At 43.8% G+C, this 8,480-nt stretch overlaps 1 non-coding gene across 1 annotated transcript; it reads right to left on the bottom strand.

The window, feature by feature from the left end:
- Positions 1–3,757: 3,757 nt before the first annotated feature.
- Positions 3,758–3,921, bottom strand: LOC112066912 (U1 spliceosomal RNA). Its single transcript, XR_002892969.1, has one exon. It is a non-coding gene; the product is annotated as a U1 spliceosomal RNA (small nuclear RNA).
- Positions 3,922–8,480: the final 4,559 nt, after the last annotated feature.

Genomic DNA, 8,480 nt, shown 5'->3' with positions numbered 1-8,480 from the left:
TTGATGAGTCTGGCTAATGGTTTATCAATTTTGTTTACCTTCTCAAAGAACCAGCTTTTAGTTTTATTGATCTTTGCTATGGTTTTCTTTCTTTTCTATTTCATTTATTTGTGCTCTGATCTTTATGATTTCTTTCCTTCTGCTAACTTTAGGTTTTGTTTGTTCTTCGTTCTCTAGTTCCTTTAGGTGTAAGGTTAGATTTTTTATTTGAGATATTTCTTGTTTCTTGAGGTAGGCTTGTATTCCTATAAACTTCCCTCTTAGAACTGCTTTTGCTGCATCCCATAGGTTTTGCATTGTCATGTTTCGGTTGTCATTTTTCTCTAGGTATTTTTTGATTTACTCTTTGATTTCTTCAGTGATCTCTTGGTTATTTAGTAATGTATTGTTTTGCCTCCATGTGTTTGTGTTGTTTACATTTTTTTGCCTGTAATTGATTTCTAATCTCATAGGGCTGTGGTCAGAAAAGATGCTTGATATGATTTCAATTTTCTTAAATTTACTGAGGCTTGATTTGTGACCCAAGATGTGATCTCTCCTGGAGAATGTTGTGTGCGCACTTGAGAAGAAAGTGTAATCTGCTGTTTTTGGATGGAATGGTCTATAAATATCAATTCAATCTATCTGGTCTATTGTGTCATTTAAAGCTTGTGTTTCCTTATTCATTTTCTGTTTGGATGATGTAAGTGAGGTGTTAAAGTCCCCCACTATTATTGTGTTACTGTCAGTTTCCTCTTTTATAACTGTTAGCAGTTGCCTTATATATTGAGGTGCTCCTATGTTGGGTGCATATAAATTTATAATTGTTATATCTTCTTCTTGAATTGATCCCTTGATCATTATGTAGTGACCTTCCTTGTCTCTTGTAACATTCTTTATTTTAAAGTCTATTTTATCTGATATAAGCATTGCTACTCCAGCTTTCTTCTGATTTTCATTTGCATGGTATATCTTTTTCCATCCCCTCACTTTTAGTTGTATGTGTCCCTAGGTCTGAAGTGTGTCTCTTTTAGACAGCATATATATGGGTCTTGTTTTTGTATCCATTCAGTGAGCCTGTGTCTTTTGGTTGGAGCATTTAATCCATTCACGTTTAAGGTAATTATCAATATGTATGTTCCTATTACCATTTTCTTAATTGTTACAGGTTTTTTTGTTTGTTTGTTTTTTGTGTTTTTTTTGTGGTATGTGGTCCTCTCACTGTTGTGGTCTCTCCCATTGCGGAGCACAGGCTCTGGACGCACAGGCTCAGGGGCCGTGGCTCACGGGCCCAGCCACTCCACGGCATGTGGGATCTTCCCGGACCGGGGCACGAAACTCAGTTTCCAGGAATTGCTGGAGAATTCTCAACCACTGCGCCACCAGGGAAGCCCTACAGGTTTGTTTTTGTAGGTCCTTTTCTTCTCTTGTTTTTCCCACCCAGAGAATTTCCTTTAACATTTTTTGTAGAGTTGGTTTGGTGTTGAGGAATTCTCTTAGCTTTTGCTCATCTGTAAAGCTTTTGATATCTCCATTGAATCTGAATGAGATCCTCCCTGGGTAGAGTAATCTTGGTTGTAGGTTCTTCCCTTTCCTCACTTTAAATATATCATGCCACTCCCTTCTGCCTTGTAGATTTTCTGCTGAGAAGTCAGCTGCTAACCTTATGGGAGTTCCCTTGTATATTTTTTTTATTTTTTTCCCTTGTTGTTTTTAATGATTTTTCTTTGTCTTTAATTTTTATCAATTTGGTTACTATGTGTTTGGGCATGTTTCTCCATGGATTTATCCCACCTGGGACTCTCTGCACTTCCTGGACTTGAGTGGTTATTTCTTTCCAATATTAGGGAAGTTTTCAACTAATCTCTTCAAATATTTTCTCTGGTCCCTTCTCTCTCTCTTCTTCTTCTCGGAATGCTATAATATAATTTGATTACTATGTGTCTCGGCATGTTTCTCCTTGGGTTTATCCTGCCTGGGATTCTCTGCACTTCCTGGACTTGGGTGGCAATTTCCTTTCCCATGTTAAGGAAATTTTCAACTCTAATCTCTTCAAATATTTTCTCAGGTCCATTCTTTCTCTCTTTTCCTTCTGGAACCCCTATGATGGGAATGTTGTTGAGTTTAATGTTGTCCCAGAGGTCTCTTAGGCTGTGTTCATTTCTTTTCATTCTTTTTTATTTATTCTGTTCGACGGCAGTGAATTTCACCCTTCTGTCTTCCAGGTCACTTATCCGTTCTTCTGCCTCAGTTATTCTGCTATTGATTCCTTCTAGAGTGTTTTTCATTTCAGTTATTGTATTGTTCATCTCTGTTTGTTTGTTCTTTAATTCTTCTAGGTCTTTGTTAAACATTTCTTGCATATTCTTGATCTTTGCCTCCATTCTTTTTTTGAGGTCCTGGATCATCTTCACTTTCATTATTATGAATTCTTTTTCTGAAAGGTTGCCTATCTCCACTTCATTTAGTTGTTTCTCTGGGGTTTTATCTTGTTCCTTCATCTGGTACATAGCCCTCTGCCTTTTCATCTTGTCTATCTTTCTGTGAATGTACTTTTCGTTCCACAGGCTGCAGGATTTTAGTTCTTCTTGCTTCTGCCGTCTGCCCTCTGGTGGATGAGGCTATCTAAGAGGCTTGTGCAAGTTTCCTGATGGGAGGGACTGGGTTAGAGCTGGGTGTTACTCTGGTGGGCAGAGTTCAGTAAAACTTTAATCCTCTTTTCTGCTGATGGGTGGGGCTGGGTCCCCTCCCTGTTGGTTGTTTTGTCTGAGGTGACCCATCACTGGAGCCTAACCTGCTCTTTGGTGGGACTAATGGAGGACTCTGGGAGGGCTCACGTCAAGGAGCATTTCCCAGAACTTCTGTTGTCAGTGTCCTTGTCCTCACAGTGAGCCACAGCCACCCCCTGCCTCTGCAGGAGACCCTCCAACACTAGCAAGTAGGTCTGGTTCAGTCTCCTATGGGGTCACCGCTCCTTCCCCTGAGTCCCGATGCGCACACTACTTTGCATGTGCCCTCCAAGGGTGGAGTCTCTGTTTTCCCCAGTCCTGTCGAAGTCCTGCAATCAAATCCCACTAGCCTTCAAAGTCTGATTCTCTAGGAATTCCTCCTCCCATTGCCGGACCCCAGGTTGGGTAGCCTGACGTGAGGCTCAGAACCTTTGCTCCAGTGGGTGGACTTCTGTGGTATAAGTGTTCTCCAGTTTGTGAGTCACCCACCCAGCAGTTATGTGATTTGATTTTATTGTGATTGCACCCCTCCTACCATCTCATTTTGGCTTCTCCTTTGTCTTTTGATGTGGGGTATCCTTTTTTGTGAGTTCCAGTGTCTTCCTGTTGATGATTGTTCAGCAGTTAGTTGTGATTCCAGTGCTTTTGCAAGAGGGAGTGAGCACACGTCCTTCTATTCCGCCATCTTCTAGGATTCCATATATATATATATTTTTTTAATTTTTTTTGAATTTATTTATTTATTTTTGGCTTTTTTTGGGTCTTCGTTTCTGTGTGTGGACTTTCTCTAGTTCCGGCGAGCGAGGGCCTCTCACTGTCGTGGCGTTTCTCATTGGGGAGTACAAGCTCCAGACGTGCAAGCTCAGTAGTTACAGCTCACTGGCCCGGTTGTTCTGAGGCATGTGGGATCTTCCCAGGGCTCGAATCCGTGTCCCCTGCATTAGCAGGCAGATTCTCAATCACTGTGCTATGAGAGAAAGTCCAGCTCAAACGTTTTTACGCCTTTCATTCAGCTCAACTGGTCAGTTCTATTATTAAACACAAATTTCTGGGGGAAAGCACACACGCAGTCCCCCACTACCACAAATTATGCAGTCGAGTTTCCCCCATTTGGGGAAATCGCAGGTGTCAGCACACTCGCAGTGCAATGAGTGAGCCTCGTCCTGGGAAAACCACCTTCATGATCATGGTATCTCCCCTGTCAGGTAAGTATCCATATATTTTTTTAACGACATAAAGTTACATTTCTTTAGATCTATGTGAGAGGTGAAATTGTACCATATTAAATTCTATGTCCTTTTTTTTTTTTTTTTTTTGCAGTACACGGGCCTCTCCCATTGCGGAGCACAGGCTCCAGATGCACAGGCTCAGCGGCCATGGCTCACGGGCCCAGCCTCTCCAGGGCATGAACCCATGTCCCCCGCATCAGCAGGCAGACTCTCAACCACTGAGCCACCAGGGAAGCACCCTATGTCCTTTTTAATATTTCTTTTTCTCTTGGTTTCTAAAGTTTGCCAACTGTTTAAGCTACATTAAGGGCAGTAGCAATAAAGAGGGGAGGTCAGACCCCTTCTTGAGTGGTGTCTTCAGATAACCAGAGACTTTCGGAAGAGAGGTTTCCATGGTGGAGGGGTAGCAGTGGGCTGGAAGGAGTCTCTCTCTGACTTACCCATCACTCCTCTCAAGCACCCCTCCCCAACTATAACATTTCTCACTCTACACATATTTGGCTACTTAAGGATTTTCAGTCATAATATAATCTCTGAAAAAGCAGGGACAATATTTGTTTCACCCATCACTGTACAACAGGTCCTGGAATAGTCCAAAGTTATTACAGTGGCCTATGAGGCCCTACCAATTTGGCCACCCCATCCCCCATCACCTCTCTGACCCCTCGCTCCTACTTCACTGCCCCTTGCTTACCCTTGCTCTGCTTCAGGCTTTGACTGTCTTCTGAATATTGCAGGCCTGCTGCTGCCTCAGGGTCTCTGGACTTGCTGTTCCATCTGCTTTCATGCACTTCCCTCTCGCAGGTATCTCCAGGGTTGGCTGCCTCACCTCCTACTGGGCTTGTGTCAAATGTTACTCTTTCCACAAGGCCATTTCTGACCACCCATTTAAAATTGGTACCAAGCATACACCCTATCCCACTGACTAAATTAATTTTTCTCTAAGGCTCTTATCCACAGGAATGCTATGTATTTTACTCGTTGATTTTCTCTTCTCATTTCTAGAATGCAGGTTTTTGGAGGGCAGGGATTTTTTGTCTGCTTTCTTCACTGTCCTACCCTTGATGCCAGAACTGTGACTGGCACATAGTAGATGTTGAATAAATGTCTGTTGAGTGACTGCATGAATTCTTCTGAGAATTAGAGCAGGCTCCAGGCCTCTTTTCTGTGTCTGTCTATTTTTCTGGGGTTTAAGGAACTAGATATACAAGACTTACCATGGAAGACCAGAGCTGGCATATTTATTCTTCCTTACTTTGGCTTCCTTGCATTTCTTACTAAACCACACAAATAGGCTTTATGTTTAAGAAGTGCCTTCCCTCTCAGCATCACTTAGTAGAGAAAAATATTTATTTGGGTTTGAGGTTGGCAATACATCAAAATCCAATAATTATACCCTAGTGCAAATGCACTGGAGGGTGTGAGATACATAACGTAATAATATGTAATCTGCACATCAGGATCACAAAGGCGAATCTACAATTTCACTTTATTTATTTTCTTAAAATGTGACAATCCCACATGTACTTGAATTGATGCAGGTTGGGACAAACAGAAATGTGGGAGATTTATGAGCTGTGTCAGCCTGGTCTTAGGGATTCCTCCCTGGTCCGTGCTTGGAAGATAGGGCTGAGCAATTTCACCTTTTACTGCAGCAATATCTCGTCTGCATTCGGGAGAAAGACCTCCAACCTGTGAACATATTAGCAGGCCTGTCTCTTTACCCATGTGTGCATTTCCCACAGTGTGTGCCTCCTGGGTCTTGGGGGCCTGTTTACTGGTGTGAGCTGTTTGGAGGCTCAGTTGTGTAGCCTGTATGGGAGAGAGTCTCAGCGTGGCCTGGACTTGTGCAAAATGGAGGGTGGGAGACAGTCTAGAGATTTTAAAAAGCAGTAGATTTTTTTTCCTGAACATGGAGCAATAGCCTGCTCAGATGAAATAACACAAAACAATTTCGAAGGCCTGTGAGCTGTGGTCCCGTGGCCAGGGTTGGACATATCTGGATCTACATAAGCTGTCCAAGGGGGTCTTCAGCCCCCAGGGTAAACTTCACCTACCTCTCCCCACTCTCCTTGATCACTCCCTCTCCCAAGGGTTCTGCTCTCTCTTCTCACTGCTCTGAGTTTGCTGTCCTCTGCCCAGTGAATTTATGTTAAAGACAACAATAACCATTGTTTATCGGAAGGCTGATATTTGGCAGAAATGAACCAACCACCCTGCAAGGCAGGTGTGCAGTCTCAGATTTGTCCAGGAGGAACCTACAACTCTAAGAGGTTAAATGACTAAGAAAGTCAGTGTTAAACCTAGGATTTGAGTCCAGGCCTGTGTGGTTTGCTTCTATTTCACTGTTTTAGGGTCATTAGACCTTCATCAGTACTGTCTTTAGCCCTATGCTACCAGGGCCCTGGCTCTGGGCTCCATGTTTAGAGGGGCCCAGCACTGGCTTTTCTCCTGTCCTGCTGTGTCCACATCTTTGGCACCCACAGGACATGACCCCTGGATCTCACACCCCTTCTTCAAGACCAGGTTCCGGGTTCTCAAGGCAAGGAATGGAGTTAGACATGTGGTCTGGGGTATTCACACACATGCATGCAGGGCCTCTTGTCGCACAGGGCAGAACCAAGTGTGGGAAGGGAAGATGGGCGGCCCCAGTCAGGCTGTTTCCCTCTGACCCTTGCTGTAGGACCCACAGATGTCAGGCTTGCCATTTTCATCATCATGATGACCTGAGTGTGTACAGCCTCTGCACCATTTTCATTGCACCTATCCATCCTTTGATATTCACTCCAGCTCCATGAGACTGGAGGAATTTGAGGATGAGGGAGAATTCACAGGTAGCAACTACCCCCAGACCTGTCCTCCGACCCCCTCTATGCCCTGAGCTCTCTGTCCCATGCCTGCCCTGGCCTGTCATGTTCTTTGTGGCCCCTCCTCTTTTCTGTCATCCTCCTTGCACAAACCATGAAATCAGCCTGTATCTCAGGGACAAGCTCTTTGAAGCTTGCCCTTACTAACCACCTCCAGTTTGGCTAAACTGACATATCTCCAAGGACATGGAGACCTCAGGGAGTCTTCTGCCTCAAGCTGGCTGTGGATTGTCTATGATTTGCTGGTCAGATCACAGAGAAAGTTAGAAGCTGAGGGAAAAGCTGTCTGCAGTAACTAAACACCAAGCATCTTTTCATGGCTGTCTTCTCTCTGGCCATCCCCTACTGGATCCACAGTGGCCTGGGTTCTCATGAAGCTATAGCACCTAGTTACAAGGAGATCCCCTGAATCCCAGAGCAGACTCCTCTTGGAATGAGAGAGATTGTTCAGTGTGCGGGGAGTGGAGCCTACAATCCAGGGTTTCCCCAGGGGCCAGCCTCCCTACCTCTCTACCTGCACCTCCTACCAACTCCCCAGTTAAACTCAGCCCCAGAGTGACTGGCTTCTTCCTAGACCAATCCACATACTTGGTCTCCCTCAAAATCTGTGTCTTGCTTGTACCATTTTCCTTGCTAAGAATATTCATTCCCCTTTCTCTCATTTTTAGTGAGTTTTGCCCATTTTTCGAAGCCCTCGGCAGTTGGAAGTCATGCCGTTTGAGATGTGGTTGAAGAAACTGTAGCTGTTTAGTCAAGAAAAGAAAGAATTCAGAAGAAATGTGTGAAAGCCGATGTGAAAGATGAGAAGGACCGTCTTGTAGAAGAAAGGGCAGATCTAGTACTTGTGACCTCAGGAGGCAAATCAGAGCCACCAGGGTGCCAGTTCAAGCTCAGTGTGAGAGAGAACCTCCTGGAAGTAAGAGAAACCCAAACATGGACCAGACTGCCTTGGACAGTATCAAGTCTCTGGTCAGATACTGAGTATGTTCCCCAGGGGTTCGTTCCCTGGGGCTGATGAAGATGAAATTTAAGATGAAATGTAGGGTTGGTCTACCTGACTCCCAAGGCCGTTTTAACCCTGAGATCCAGAGTTTTCTAGTGTCACCTCCTTTGGAAGGTCTTCTTTATCTATTGCTACTTTCACAGAGAGTTATTTCTCTGGACCTCTTAGAACCAAGACCTCAAACTTTAGTTCTTATTATTAGTTACCTTGTCTACTACTAGTTACCCTATGTAGGTTAAAAACTCCTTGAAGTTAGGGACCTTTTTCCGAGATAATCACTCTTCCAGAATATAGTAGGGGAGCTCAATACATGTGTCTCTTTAAGATAACTTTTTCTGATGATAAAATATAGTTCTGCTTATTAAAAAGAGTTCAAAAACTGCAAAGTATGTGGAATAATATAAAAATGGTCCATTATCCCATCATCCAGAAATAACTTCATGCATTTCCTTCCAGTCTTCAATATGTATTTATTTTTTGAAATGATGAGAACAAACTTGCAGGGGAATTTCATATTTTTCAAACTCAGAAGCAAGTGGTAACCAAAAACCTCAGTCAGTCTTCTGGGATGGTAGAGTTTGGTCCAGCACTTTCTGCTGTTGGTGCCTCCTGGGAAGCAGGGGAAGGGAGGGGTTCTCAAATCACTGTGAGCTACTGACTATTCCAGGTGAAG

Source organism: Physeter macrocephalus, chromosome 16 (genome assembly GCF_002837175.3).
Source record: "Physeter macrocephalus isolate SW-GA chromosome 16, ASM283717v5, whole genome shotgun sequence".
Lineage (NCBI taxonomy): Eukaryota > Metazoa > Chordata > Mammalia > Artiodactyla > Physeteridae > Physeter > Physeter macrocephalus.
The sequence above is the reverse complement of the archived record's forward strand: the minus strand, read 5'-3'. Positions and strand labels throughout refer to the sequence as shown.